Below are 13231 nucleotides of genomic sequence, written 5' to 3' on the forward strand. Positions count from 1 at the left end.
AAGTGTATGGCCATAAATCTATAGATTGTCTATAGACTGTTTATCGGATTCCTATTGCCTATAGGCTGTTCTCTAGAGTTAGCGTATAGAGAGTCTGTTGACTTTATAGACAGAAGTCTATGGACAGTTTACAGTCTGTCTAAAGAAGTTTTGGTACGAGCTCATCGCGTGCCAGTGCCATCAAAGCCAGCTGGTCGAAACAGTGATGATGCCCTCGAAACCAGAACTATGGAATGAGCTGCAGTAGTTTATGTTATCAACGGAAGTTTCTCCGAAAATATTAATGCTTATATGACCTACCATCGCGACATTTGCGTTTTCAGGTGATAGAATACTTCATATTTCTGACGGGCTGTACAGAATTGGAATACTGGCAATTACGGTGACGGTCAGATGCCTGCAAAGATAAATTCTCTGTTGTCGATATCGAGGGACAGGTAATCTACTTTTACCCAGACGGATTCACAGCAAGGAATCTTAATAACGTCGTCTATTTTTGTTTAGTTTATTAATATATGTAAATGGCAGCTCCTCCATGCTTAGAAACTGTCAGCGAGGAATTCTGAGGCGTATGAAGGAAACGAGAACAAATACTTGTCGGGCAGGGCCTTGTCTCTGTAATTCCAATGATCAAAAATGGGTTGGGGAGAGCGTAAAGTGTGTTGTGATCAGCATCATGGTGTTTTCGACTAATTCTTAAATGTAGCTGTATTTCTGAACGAGTGGTGTTTGATAAGAAGCTCTTGAGGTGATTAGTTGAAAAACAGGTCGATACACAAGCAACAGCAATGGTGAGTCTTATTGAGATAACGGTTTACGCAATTTTGAACGGTCAGACTTGTTAGCGACACGATGCACCGTACTCTCTCCGTTTCCTTGCCGTAATCATGCAGTTTTTCGTCCAGCGGAAATTCGTTTTTTTTCCTTTCTTAGTGACAGTGTTTTGGAGAATAACGCATTGTTATCGGCAGTCTATTGATCGTTCACATAAAGAGCCTACTTGAACGCTTGTTCGCTATGCGCCTGCTGCAATCATTATCGAGTCTGGTTTTGAAGCAAAAAGCTTTACTTCGCTAGGTAAAGCAGTCGTCGCGTAAACCGTTAAATGACCTTGAACGACCTTCAGCCCAACCATGTTAGCCATGTATGACCATATGTGGTACAGTTATGGTGTCGAACCCTTGTCCCCTGACCTTTGGGTTGGCCTTTGGGATGACCTTTGGGTTAGCCTTCGACCTTACGAGCATCCGATGGGGTGATGTGAAGCCACGTGATGACATCCGATGGGGGTGTCGTAAGACCGCGTGATACCACGTCATAGCCACGTGGTTGTGTGGGTATATATATAGAACGGCTGTCTCGTGCGTGTAGCGGTGATGCCATGGACGAGCCTCAGACGCTTAGCAAGGGTGTTTGCTTTTCGCTGAATTCCAGGGTTAGCCAAGTTAAGCCGCTTCCAATTTTCCAACGCGACTAATTAAACTCAACTGCTGTCTTTTCCAGAAGCGTGCGTCGGGGACCAGCCCTCCAGCGAGAAACCGAAGCACCCTAAGGTACGGACCTCTATCACATCACGCAAACGCTCTCTAATCACTCTGCTGCGGGAGCGACCATATTTGTTCCCGTCATCAGGCCGTCACTGCACTTTCTCCGGATTTGTGTCTTGCACGGCAGTTAACGCACCAGCGCTCTTCTGAAAAAACCCCGTTCCGTCTCTCGCCGTGTATAACTATAGCTGACGAACGGCACAACCGGGTTTTGAGAGCGTGCGCAGGATGATTGATTGATTGTAAAACATTTTATTCGCCGGGAAGAGCTTGGCAAGAGGTCGCGTTAAGTGGTCGAGAGTACATAGTCCTCGACGACTTTGTCAGCCCACTCCACCGCCAAAACTTGCGTTCTGGGGTCAGAGCTAGCCAGCACGGTCTCCCACCGCTCGAGAGAAGGAGCTGTAACTAGATCACCCGGAGGTGGCTCTATTTTGCAGTCCCACAAGATGTGATCGTAGGTAGCACGTTGGCCACAGTGTTTGCAGTTTGGGTTGTAAAGATCTGGATAAATGTGCGCGAGGAGTGATGGGGTGCGTATCGATCTCGTCTGTAGACGACGCCACGTAACCTCTTGTTCTTTAGTAAGTCTTTTGTCTGGAGGGGGGAAAATTCTCCTCTCTAGTTTAAAATGATTGGTGAGATCATGATATGTGATCATTGAGTCCTTCGTGAAATTCAGGGAGCCAGACTCATCCACTGCCCGGTCGACGAAACCTCGGGCTTTATTGTGGGCTGCCTCGTTCCCCGGATTCCCCGAATGGGCTGGGACCCATATCAATTCGGAATAATTTGGTGAGAATTTGGTTGCGTTAAGGATTCTAAGGGAGGTGTTTGTAATTCGCCCTTTAGCGAAATTATTGATACCCATTTTGGAATCGCTGAGGATGATGCTCCCTTGGGTATGTGCTAGGGCGATGGCTATAGCCGCCTCTTCTGCCGTTTCAGAGAATTTCGTTTTGATTGTCGCCGAGACGATGTGGTCACCATTCTCGTTCACAACGACAACTGCAAAGGCATTGGTATTTTTGTATTCTGCCGCATCTACATAAAGTGTTGCAGCGCACTGTCTGTATTTCTTATGTAAGGCTTTGGCTCGTGCTTGTCTTCTACCCTGATGGTGTAAGGGGTGCATGTTTTTGGGGAGTGGTTTGATTAGTAGGGCCGTCCTATAGGCGCGGGGTAAGTCTACTTTAGCATCGTTATTCGTAGGTTGAAAGTTATTTCCGAGCCTGGTAAGAATACTCCTGGCAGTTCTGGAATTGGCTAATCGCGCTGTTTGAGCCATTAAATGGGCTTCTTTCAGTTCATTGTAGGTGTTATGTATTCCTAACCTCATAAGCCTTTCAGTTGATGCATTTAGTGGGAGTCCTAACGCAGCCTTATAGGCCTGCCGTATCATGCTATCCAATTTGTCCTTTTCTGTTTTCGAAAATTTCAGATAAGGGGTGGCATAGAGTATCCTGCTCAGCGCAAAGGCCTGCACTAGGCGGCATAAATCTCTTTCCCTCACCCCTTGTCTGCGGTTAGCTATGCGGCGGAGTAATCGCGCCGTCGCTTCTACCGTGCGTTTTAGCTTAGTGAGTGTGTCAGTATTTTTTCCATTTGTTTGTAAATACAACACCAGTATTCTCATGGTCTGTACCTCTTTGACAGATCGTCCATTAACATAGACGTTTATTTGCGGGGGGGATATCGTGGTACGCCTACCTCTTTGTTTACGACGGATCACGAAGAGTTCAGATTTTTGCTCAGAACAAGTGAGGCCGGAATCCCATGCGCATGCCTCGATGATGTCCACTGCTGCTTGGAGTGTGTCTTCTATGTAGCCTTCGCATCCTTTGGTTACCCAAAGTGTGATGTCATCTGCATAGAACGTGTGATGTAGGTCTGGTATTTGTGCCAGTTTGGGGGGAATTTTGATGAGGGAGAGGTTAAAAAGGAAAGGGGACAGGACGGAGCCCTGTGGCGTTCCTTTACTTCCTAGTTTGATTGGGGCAGACTCTATTGTTCCGACCGTTATCACTGCTGTTCTGTTAGTGAGGAAGGATCGGATGTAGTTGTACGTCCTTTCTCCGGGGTTGATTTCTGACAAGTTTGTCAAGATGGCTTTGTGGGTGACGTTGTCGAAAGCTTTAACAAGGTCTAAACCCAATATTGCTTTCCTTCCTGTTCCCTCGTCAGCTTCAATTATGTCCTTGTTAAGCTGCAATAGAATGTCCTGGGTAGATAGTTGGGCCCTGAATCCTAACATTGTTTCAGGTAGGAGGTTCATGTCCTCCGCATAGTTTTGGAGCCTATTGAGGATGACATGCTCCATGAGTTTGCCTAGGCATGATGTTAATGAAATTGGGCGTAGATTCTCAGTGCTGAGTTTCTTACCCGCTTTAGGAATAAAAGTGATTTTCGCGTGTTTCCACTCTGGTGGTATATTGCCTGCATGCCAGTATTTGTTCATAAGGTCTGTAACCGCCGCGATCGACGTTGCGTCTAAGTTCCTGAGAGTCTTATTTGTTACTTTGTCTGGTCCTGCCGCAGATGTTGTCCGCAGTTTTCCAATTGCGTACCAGACCTCTGCGTCTGTGATGTCTGCGTCTAAATTTGGATTAGGAGTCCCCCGGTAGTCTGGTTGTGTGGTACTATCATCCGTGTTTAGATAACGTTCTGCTAGCTCTTTGATTAGGTCTTCAGTTGTACCCTCATATTTATGTATGAGTCTGTACAGTTGACTTTGTTGCACGGGACATGTTTGTTCTGGATCGAGCAGGTGTCTTAGAAGATGCCATGTCTTCTTATTTCCGAGCTGTCCATTGACGCTTTCACATATTTGGTTCCATTGTTGTGTTTGGAGAGTAAGTGTATGTTCCTCGATTCGCCTCTCGATTTCAGCGATCTTTTTGCGTAGTCGCTTGTTGTGTTTTTGCTGCTTCCAGCGTTTTTGGAGGCCTTTTCGTGCCTGCCACAGGTGTAACAGTTTTGAGTCTGCAATCTGCTCCTCCTTCTCAACTGGCACCACAACGCTAGTGGAGCTGACATCCTCATTCAGGGAGATAACCCAGTCGCTAAGGTTAGAGATCTCCTTTGGAGCTGTTTTGTCGCGAAGTTGCCTGAACTTGTCCCAATCCGTGGTGCGTATTTCTTTTGCTTTGTTTTTAAGTTTTCTCGTGGGGAAGGTGATGCTAAGTATGAAGTGATCACTACCAAGGTTTTGCCCGGTGTTGACCCACTTTGCGTCCTTGACGTTTTTAGAGAGGGATAAGTCTGGAGATGTGTCTACACATACACTGTTACCCATGCGTGTGTGGTCGCTCGGGTTGTTTAGCGTTGTGAGCCCTAGTGACTGTATGATTTGCCAGAGCAGGTTCCCTTTCGGAGTTGCTTTGGTATATCCCCATGCTGGGTGTTGAGCGTTGAAGTCTCCCACAATTAATAGTTGAGCCCTAGCAGCCAGCTTTACTGTGTTTATCAACAAGTGTGGGAGTCCATTGCCTTTGTTTCTGGGAGGGTTGTATACATTAAGGATGAAGAGATTTGAGCCTCCTTTTTGCCTTGGTACTATTTCAAGTAGGGTGTAATCTTCTTCCGAATCATTTATAAAATGTTGAATTGCGGTGATATTTCTGTGCACCAGAGTGGCTGTGAAGGAGCCGGCTGCGTTACTAGTATCATAATGAGGTGGCAGATATGCTTTATAGCCTGGCAGTGTAGCCCTGCCGCTAGCTTCTTGCAATGCAATCACGTCTGGGGTTGGAACAGACGGTGCTTGTTGGATGTGGAGCTGCAAGTGGGCCCGCTTGCGGCGGAAGCCTCTGCAGTTCCATTGCCAAATTTCAAATTTTTGGCGTGGTGCCATGTTGGGTTATAGATGGTTGTGGCGTCGCGGACAGATCCAAGGTGGGGGGTAGGCGGGCCTCGATAGTTGTAAGCCTATCCATTATTTGCTGCATCCAGGTGGCTATTTTGGATACCTGTCCCTCTAGTGTTGCAAAGCGAATATCTATCTCTGCAAATTTGGTAGTAACGAGGCCTTGGAAGGTTGCTTGTTCTGTTGATTTAGCGCTAGTTCTCTCTGACAGAGTATTGATGTCTGCCCTGAGTTTGGTAGGCGCTTTCGACGGCTGCGGGGTGTCGGCTTCCGAAGCCTCAGCCTTTCTTTTGGATTCCTCACCTTCTTTTGTAGGATGCGGTCTTTTAGTTGCTATTCTGGCGTCTGTGTCCGTCGCGTTATGGGCTGAAGACTGGGACGCGTTGGAGGGAGTGTGGCAAATAGCGTCTGTTTCCATCGCATTATTGGTCGAATCCTGGGACGCGGTGGGTGGCATTCTAGCCGCAGTGGCATTCTGTACCTGATGCGCTTGTAACAGGCGTTTAATGTCAGCCAACTCTTTTTTAAGGCTGGCAATTTCTCTGTCTCGGGATTGTAGTTGGATCTGAAACTCCTTCTCTCGAGCGTCAATAGATTGGGAGGCCTCTGCTGGCCAGCTCACCTTTTTATTGGAGCGGCTATCGCTGCGTCCGCGGCTTGAGCTTCTCTTGTCGTTCCCTGCAGGGTTCCCCAGGGGCGGGAAGGAGCTGGAGTTGTTCCGGCTGTGGCTTCCTCCTTTTCCGGTAGCACCGTGTTCCTTCTTCCTGGGCCTAGACTGGTGTCCGTGTAGTGATGAGTCGTTGTCCCCTTGCTTGGGTGTCTGGTTGCCATGGGGCGTTCCTTGTTTGTTCTTGTTGATCAGCCGGAATTTGCAGTTCCGGCTGCCTGTGTTGTGGCCCCCGTTGCAGACGATGCATACGGGTTGGCAGGTTGGCTGTTCTCCCTCAGGTGGAGGCGAGTGATTTTCTCCGCAGCGGCGGCAAAGGTTCGTTGTAGGTTTGTAGCAGACATCGGCCCGGTGTCCTACTCTCCTGCAGTTGTAGCATACCTCATGTTGCTCCCTGAAGGGGTGGACCCGAAAGACGCCACACTGATAGATTACTTGGCTGGGTAGCTTCTTTCCAAAAAAGGTGATTTGTATTGTTCTGGATTTCCCGATCCTTCGGGCATCCACAACTTCTATTCCTTCGTTTCGGTTTCCGAAGCCTTGGCGAACCGCTTCGGGCGAGTCTCCCGCGTAGGCGTTGTAAATGACCCCTTTTACCGAGTCTTCGGGCGCCGCCACGTACGACGTTACGTTGTAGGTTTGACCTTGGAGGTTCAGTTTTTCAATATTGGCGTATGCAGTCGCCCGTTGACGATCGGGCGTGCATAGCGTAAAGGTGTTGTTGGCCGTATTGACTCTGATAATGTCTTCATTCTTCACCGTATCATACGGCAGCCTGGCCACCTCGCAGGCGCAGAAGAGTAGTAGTCCGGGCGCAAAGTCCCTCAGATTCCAACCTTGTGGTCGGCAGACGATTTTGTAGTCGTCGGTCGGTAAGCGCGGGAGAAGGGCTTTCTTGCTGAGTGCAAGTAGCTTCTTCCCGTTCTTTCGCGATGGAAAATTGGAATTAGACTTGCCTTGGCCGTGCCCCTGCGCAGGCTCGTCGTCGGTTGATGCGGGCCCTTTATTCTTCAGGCCTCGTTGTCGGTCGCGGTAACGAAGAATGGTTTCCCATTTTCCGGCCTCGAGCTCCGACGGTGATATTTTCTCGCCTTCCACGGCGTACTCCATCTGTGCGGGTCCCTGGGCGCTCAGTTCCCGGCGGAGAGGTGACGAGCTAGGTCGAGCTCGATGGCTAGGCCGGCAGTCAGCCGGCAATATGCCTAGGTGTCCGTAGATTGGCAAAGTCCGGCTGCAGCAGGCACTGGACAATGGCCCGGATGTCGTCCAAAATATTCGAGCCCGAAGGCTGACACTTTCTGCCGAAAAGTGGCTTCGAGGCGGGAGCCCATGCGAGACACGTCAGCACAGCTCCGTCCTCCTTCTCTTCTCTGCGCAGGATGTGCTGGTGTTACAAAATGCATTTGAATATCTGATTTTCTTCTTCCTCACTGCCAATTCGGCCAGACTGGCGGACAAATCGGTCAGTATTCACTATGCATTTCTTCGTCTTTTTTTCCTCTTCAGTCTTTGAGGTAGTAATAAAGAAAAATAAAATAAAAAACAGTGAGTTGGTGCAGTATAGGGTTTTTCTCACATAAAATGTCTCGCTTTTAGCTGCCCCCAATTCAGCATTTTTTACGGCCACCCCTGATCAATTTTACCCGGCTGTTCATGGTTTATGGGGGTTTAACGTCCCAAAGCGACTCTGGCCATGAGGGACGCCGTAGTGAAGGGCTCCGGGAATCTCGAACCACTTGGGATTCTTTAACGTGCACTGACATCGCACAGTGCACGGGCCTCTAGAGTTTTGCCTCCATCGAAATGCGACCGCCGCGGCCGGGATCGAACCCGCTTCCTTCGGTTCAGCAGCCGAACGCCATAAACACTGAACCACCGTGGCGGCTTGACCAATTCGACCCGGCTGTGTAGACCGGTTAGCTCGGACGGAGCGACTGCACTGGCTTGGCGATGACCCCGGACACAATGTGCAGCCATGGCATATAGTATACAATGTGGTGCCATTCGGTTGTCTTCTCGTATACGGCCTTCTCTTCCAGGTGCGCCTCTAGACCTCTAGGAACTACATTCTACACAGGAATACACCGAAATGGGAGTACCAGGGTGGCTCAGTGGTTATTGCGTTCGGCTGCTGACCCGAAAGACGCAGGTTCGATGCCGGCCGCGGCGGTCGCATTTCGATGGAGGCGAAATTCTAGAGGCCCGTGTACTGTGCGATGTCAGTGCGCGTTAAAGAACCGGAGTGTGTCGAAATTTCCGGAGCCCTTCACTACGGCGTCCCTCATAGTCTGATCGCTTTGAGACGTTAAACGCCCATAAACCAAACCAAACTTAAATGGGAGTAAAAAGGGGAGTAAGCTTTCCTCTAGCACACTTCCTTTTGTAAAAAGGAGTGCGTTAGACGAATACAGCTTACTCCCCTCTGTTTAATGTGCTATATAGAGCTCGCATGTCAGCCATTTCCCGCCCTTCCAGGCTCGGACTATCATTGCGCAGGCATCCAGGGCCGCAGCGAAGCACCGCGGCAAGAACGCAAAGAAGGAGGTCGCCACCTTCCGGAGCCGCAAGACACGAGTGAATGTTAGTAGCGCCAGGAAAAGCCCGGCGCACACCACGGAGAAGCCAGCCACCGACCACACCTACCACGACGAGACGCGTGAGTATATGTTGTCCGTGGCGACACGAGGTGGCTGTTAAAGGGCATTACTTTCCGTTGAAGCCGACATGTCCACGGGACAAAGGAAGGCAGCGGGGAACTGTACTGTTTTATGAAAGGGAGGCAGCCTGGAACAGTACTGTTTCGTGAAAGGAAGGCAGCGGGGAACTGTACTGTTTTATGAAAGGAAGGCAGCCTGGGACTGTACTGTTTCGTGAAAGGAAGGCAACGGGGAACTGTACTCTTTTATGAAAGGAAAGCAGCGGGGCGCTGTACTGTTTTATGAAAGGAAAGCAGCGGGGAACTCTACTCTTTTATGAAAGAAAAACAGCGGGGAACTGTACTGTTTTATGAAAGGAAAGCAGCGGGGAACTGTACTGTTTTATGAAAGGAAAGCAGCGGGGAACTGCAGTGTTTTATGAAAGAAAAAGCAGCGGGGAACTGTACTATTTAATGAAAGGAAGGCAGCGGGGAATTGCACTGTTTTATGAAAGGAAAGCAGCGGGGAACTGTACTGTTTTATGAAAGGAAAGCAGCGGGGAACTGCAATGTTTTATGAAAGAAAAAGCAGCGGGGAACTGTACTATTTAATGAAAGGAAGGCAGCGGGGCGCTGTACTGTTTTATGAAAGGAAAGCAGCGGGGAACTGTACTGTTTTATGAAAGGAAAGCAGCGGGGAACTGCAGTGTTTTATGAAAGAAAAAGCAGCGGGGAACTCTACTATTTAATGAAAGGAAGGCAGCGGGGAATTGTACTGTTTTATGAAAGGAAAGCTACGGGGAAGTGTACTCTTTTATGAAAGGAAGGCAGCGGCGAACTGTACTCTTTTATGAAAGGAAGGCAGCGGGGTACCGTAGTTTCATTTCAGTACTTAGGCATGCAGGGAATGTGTTGGCGCCGACGATTCGTGTCTGAACAAAAAAAAAACATAAAAATGAAAAGGAACCCCTGGACTCTCTGGCAACTCTCGAGGGCACTCTAAATCCCCAGCGTTTGCATCGCGTCCGGCCGCTGTGTACCTGGAAGTTGAACTGCATAGAGCGGGAGGTATAGCATCTAGAAGAGAGGAATTCGGAGCATGCGTAAGGATATCCCAGTTCTACCGATAGCCCGTACTTTCGTGTCGTCGCCTTCTGTCTTGTAATCTTGCTCTCGAACGATAGTTCCTGTCGATTCCACTTCGCCTTATTTCGTGGACACCGTGGTGTAAGAAAGTATTATTACACCGTGGTGCACACTGTTCTTATGCAAGGTGCCTACAGACTGGGGGCGCATAGTGTCAGTAGAGTAGTGCGTACGTCCGCGCGCATATATGCCTTTTACAATCAATCAGTCAATCAATCAATCCTCGTACCTGAGTGACTGCAACGACGTGATTTCATTGGACCACGAAGCAATAGAGCGAGCACTCCCTACTGTGCCGTTGTCCACGTTGTCATCTCTTGTGTATTGATATGACTGAGGTGCATGCACCTCAACTGCCCAATATATCGCCCCTTTTAAAAAGCGAAAAGTCTTTCAAGCGACGCCGACTCATCGTCCTGACTGATACTTCTCTTAACTGCCTTCTCCTGCTTGAAGAAACAGTTCCAAGGACAGGAGAAGCGACGAACAGACTTGTCCGTTGCGTTGTATCAAGCGTCTCAACTTATTTTCATCTGTTATTAGAAGCTTACATGATTCCATCTTTCTCCTGCCTAACCCGCTGCGGTGGATCAGAGACTTTGACATTCGGATGCGGAGACCAAGGTCGCGGGTTCAAAACCTGGCGGAGGCGGCCCGATTTTGAAGGAGGTGAAATACAAAAATGTCCGAGTCCTGTGCGATGTCAGTACGCGTGAAAGTACACCTCATGGTCGAAATTAATCCAGAGCCCTCCAGATGTGTCGCTTCAGGACGTAAATACTAAATACCTTTTTTGCCCTACTTCATATCAGAAAAGTTCAATGGTCGGCCCTATGAATGCTTCGTATTTAAAATCTACCAGAGTGCGCGTGCTCCCTCGGTACTAAGGAAGAATAGCGGCACTTCTACTTTAGCTCTCGCTCTTTATTTCAGGACATGAATTGCTGACTTGGGCGAGGGTACCGGACTCCCCTTGTGTTCGCCAACGAGTTAAATTAAATTGGTTGCTGGGGAATGGAAATGGCGCGGTATCTGCCTCACATCTCGGCGGACACCCGAACCGCGCCGTAAGTGAAGGGACAAAGGGAGGACTGAGAGAAGAAAGGAAGAAAGAGGTGCCTTAGTGGAGGGCTCAGGAATAATTTCGGCCACCTGGGAATCTGGAAAAATTCAAAATTGAAATTTGGTTGTTGGGGAAAGGAAATGGCGCAGTATCTGTCTCACATCTCGGCGGACACCCGAACCGCGCCGTAAGGGAATGGAAAAAGAGGGAGGGACTGAGAGAAGAAAGGAAGAAAGAGGTGCCGTAGTGGACGGCTCTGGAATATATTCGGCCACCTGGTGATCTTTAACGTGCGCTGACATCGCACAGCACAGCAGCGGCTTTTGCGTTTCGCCTCCTTCGAAGCGCTGCCGCCGCGGTCGGGTTCGAACTCGAGTACTCCGGTTCAGTAGCCTAGTGCCCTATCCACTGAGCCACCGCGGCGGGGCCAACGAGTGACATTTGAGTAGCCACACACTAGTTCGCTTGTTAAGCGCACCGTGCTCCGGCGTGGCATATGACCACGCCTGAAGTTTGAAGACATGCCGCCGCGGTGGCTCAGTGGTTAGGGCGCTCGACTACTGATCCGGAGTTCCCGCGGGTTCGAACCCGACTGCGGCGGCTGCGTTTCCATGGAGGCGAAACGCAAAAGGCGCCCGTGTGCTGTGCGATGTCAGTGCACGTTAAAGATCCCCAGGTGGTCGAAGCTATTCCGGAGCCCTCCACTACGGCACATCCCTCTTTCTTCTTTCACTACCTCCTTTATCACATCCCTTACGGCGCGGTTCAGGTGTCCAACGATATATGAGGCAGATACTGCACCATTTCCTTTCCCCCAAAACCAATTATTATTATTATTATTCCGCAGCACTTAAAACCAGCTTGTGTGGAGACAGGATTATCATCCGGACACAAAACCTTGAAGGCTGCAAACAGCTGTCGGTTCAAGCTTAAAAAATCTTGCCAAGTAGCCTGCATCTGAACAATGTCGCTTGCTGGGCCAAGCTCATCTAACGTATTCCTTTGTGGTCAGTATTCGCAACTCTCAGTAACTCTACCTGCTAGCGTGTCCTTCCCCCTGGTATACTTCCAACCAGCTGGTCGCTCTCCAGGACTATGCGACCCACATGTGTGTAGTTAATTTATCGTAAGTACTCTTTAAGTTTGTTCTCTATTTCGGCAAGTTATGAGATTCCCGCGTCAGATTTGCTGGCGTCGGGAAGCAAGCCTTCCTGACCTCAGCGGTCAGCCTGATGTCTTCCTGCCCCGCAGGCACCAATGAACCGAGCGGAAGTGGCGTCGGCGACAACCAGAACTGCATAGGGGAAGGAGTCAATGACGCTGCAAAGGAGGATAACAACTTGCAAGGATCGTCTGGACAGCCTTGCTGTGAGTTTACGAAACCTCCGTAGTGGAGGCCGATTCAGCGTTACGGCTACGGAGAAGTGAGCTTCTCCCCACACATACAGTAGATGCGACAGCTCTGAAACAGCAGCACCACCTTGAAAGAGGCGCGGGGAGAAAGCATCAGTCCGCTTATTCCTATGTCTTCATCTGGACTTTTGTACGAGTTCTCTTGTAGAAACATTGGTAACAGGAATGAGGTTTTCTCCTGGTTCCTTGTTCAGGTTTGAACTATCAGGAATTTTATCTTCCTTGCCCTCTTTCTACGTTGAACTCAGAAAGAACGCCAGAAAAGTTAACTAGCGCATCTGTGCGATGGACTTGTGGCGAACTGTCACCTCGGCTGCTGCTGAGCCATTAACCACCAACTGCTTCTACCACAAAGGATGTTGTAGCCAAATCCGAGAAATGTGTGAAGGGGAACCGCAGTCAAGATTCTGTGTAGGTACTAGGCACAAAGACGTGTCGTAGTTACTAACGAGTTGCGGTGACCGCTGCAAAAAGAGCAGGCTAATACTAATGACGAAAGAAGAGCGGCGTTTCGAGTCCCTTAAGACAGCGTTAATTGTTCACAATCACGCTGGGCTGTCCCGCATTGGAACCGAAGAACCCCGTTCTCCTCTCGTTACAATAAGGTGTTTTAATTAATATAACCAGTGGAATTCCAAACTAATGTTACAGTAATCACGTGTCATTATACTGAAGCCTCAATCCCTTACTTTCCCCAGCCTCAGAGAACAACGAGGCGGAACGACCTAGTGACCATCCCGAGAACGGAGTCTTGACCAGTGTCGAGAACACTATGGTAAGCGAAGAGCGTGCAGTCTAAATGCGTTCACGAAGGGCGATATTACTTATGCCGATTTCCTAGGAACACGTAAAAATAGTCGTACAAAGTGAAGTAAATCAAAAACAAAAGCAGTTT

The sequence above is a fragment of the Amblyomma americanum genome, chromosome 9, assembly GCF_052857255.1.
Source record: "Amblyomma americanum isolate KBUSLIRL-KWMA chromosome 9, ASM5285725v1, whole genome shotgun sequence".
In the NCBI taxonomy this organism is placed as follows: domain Eukaryota; kingdom Metazoa; phylum Arthropoda; class Arachnida; order Ixodida; family Ixodidae; genus Amblyomma; species Amblyomma americanum.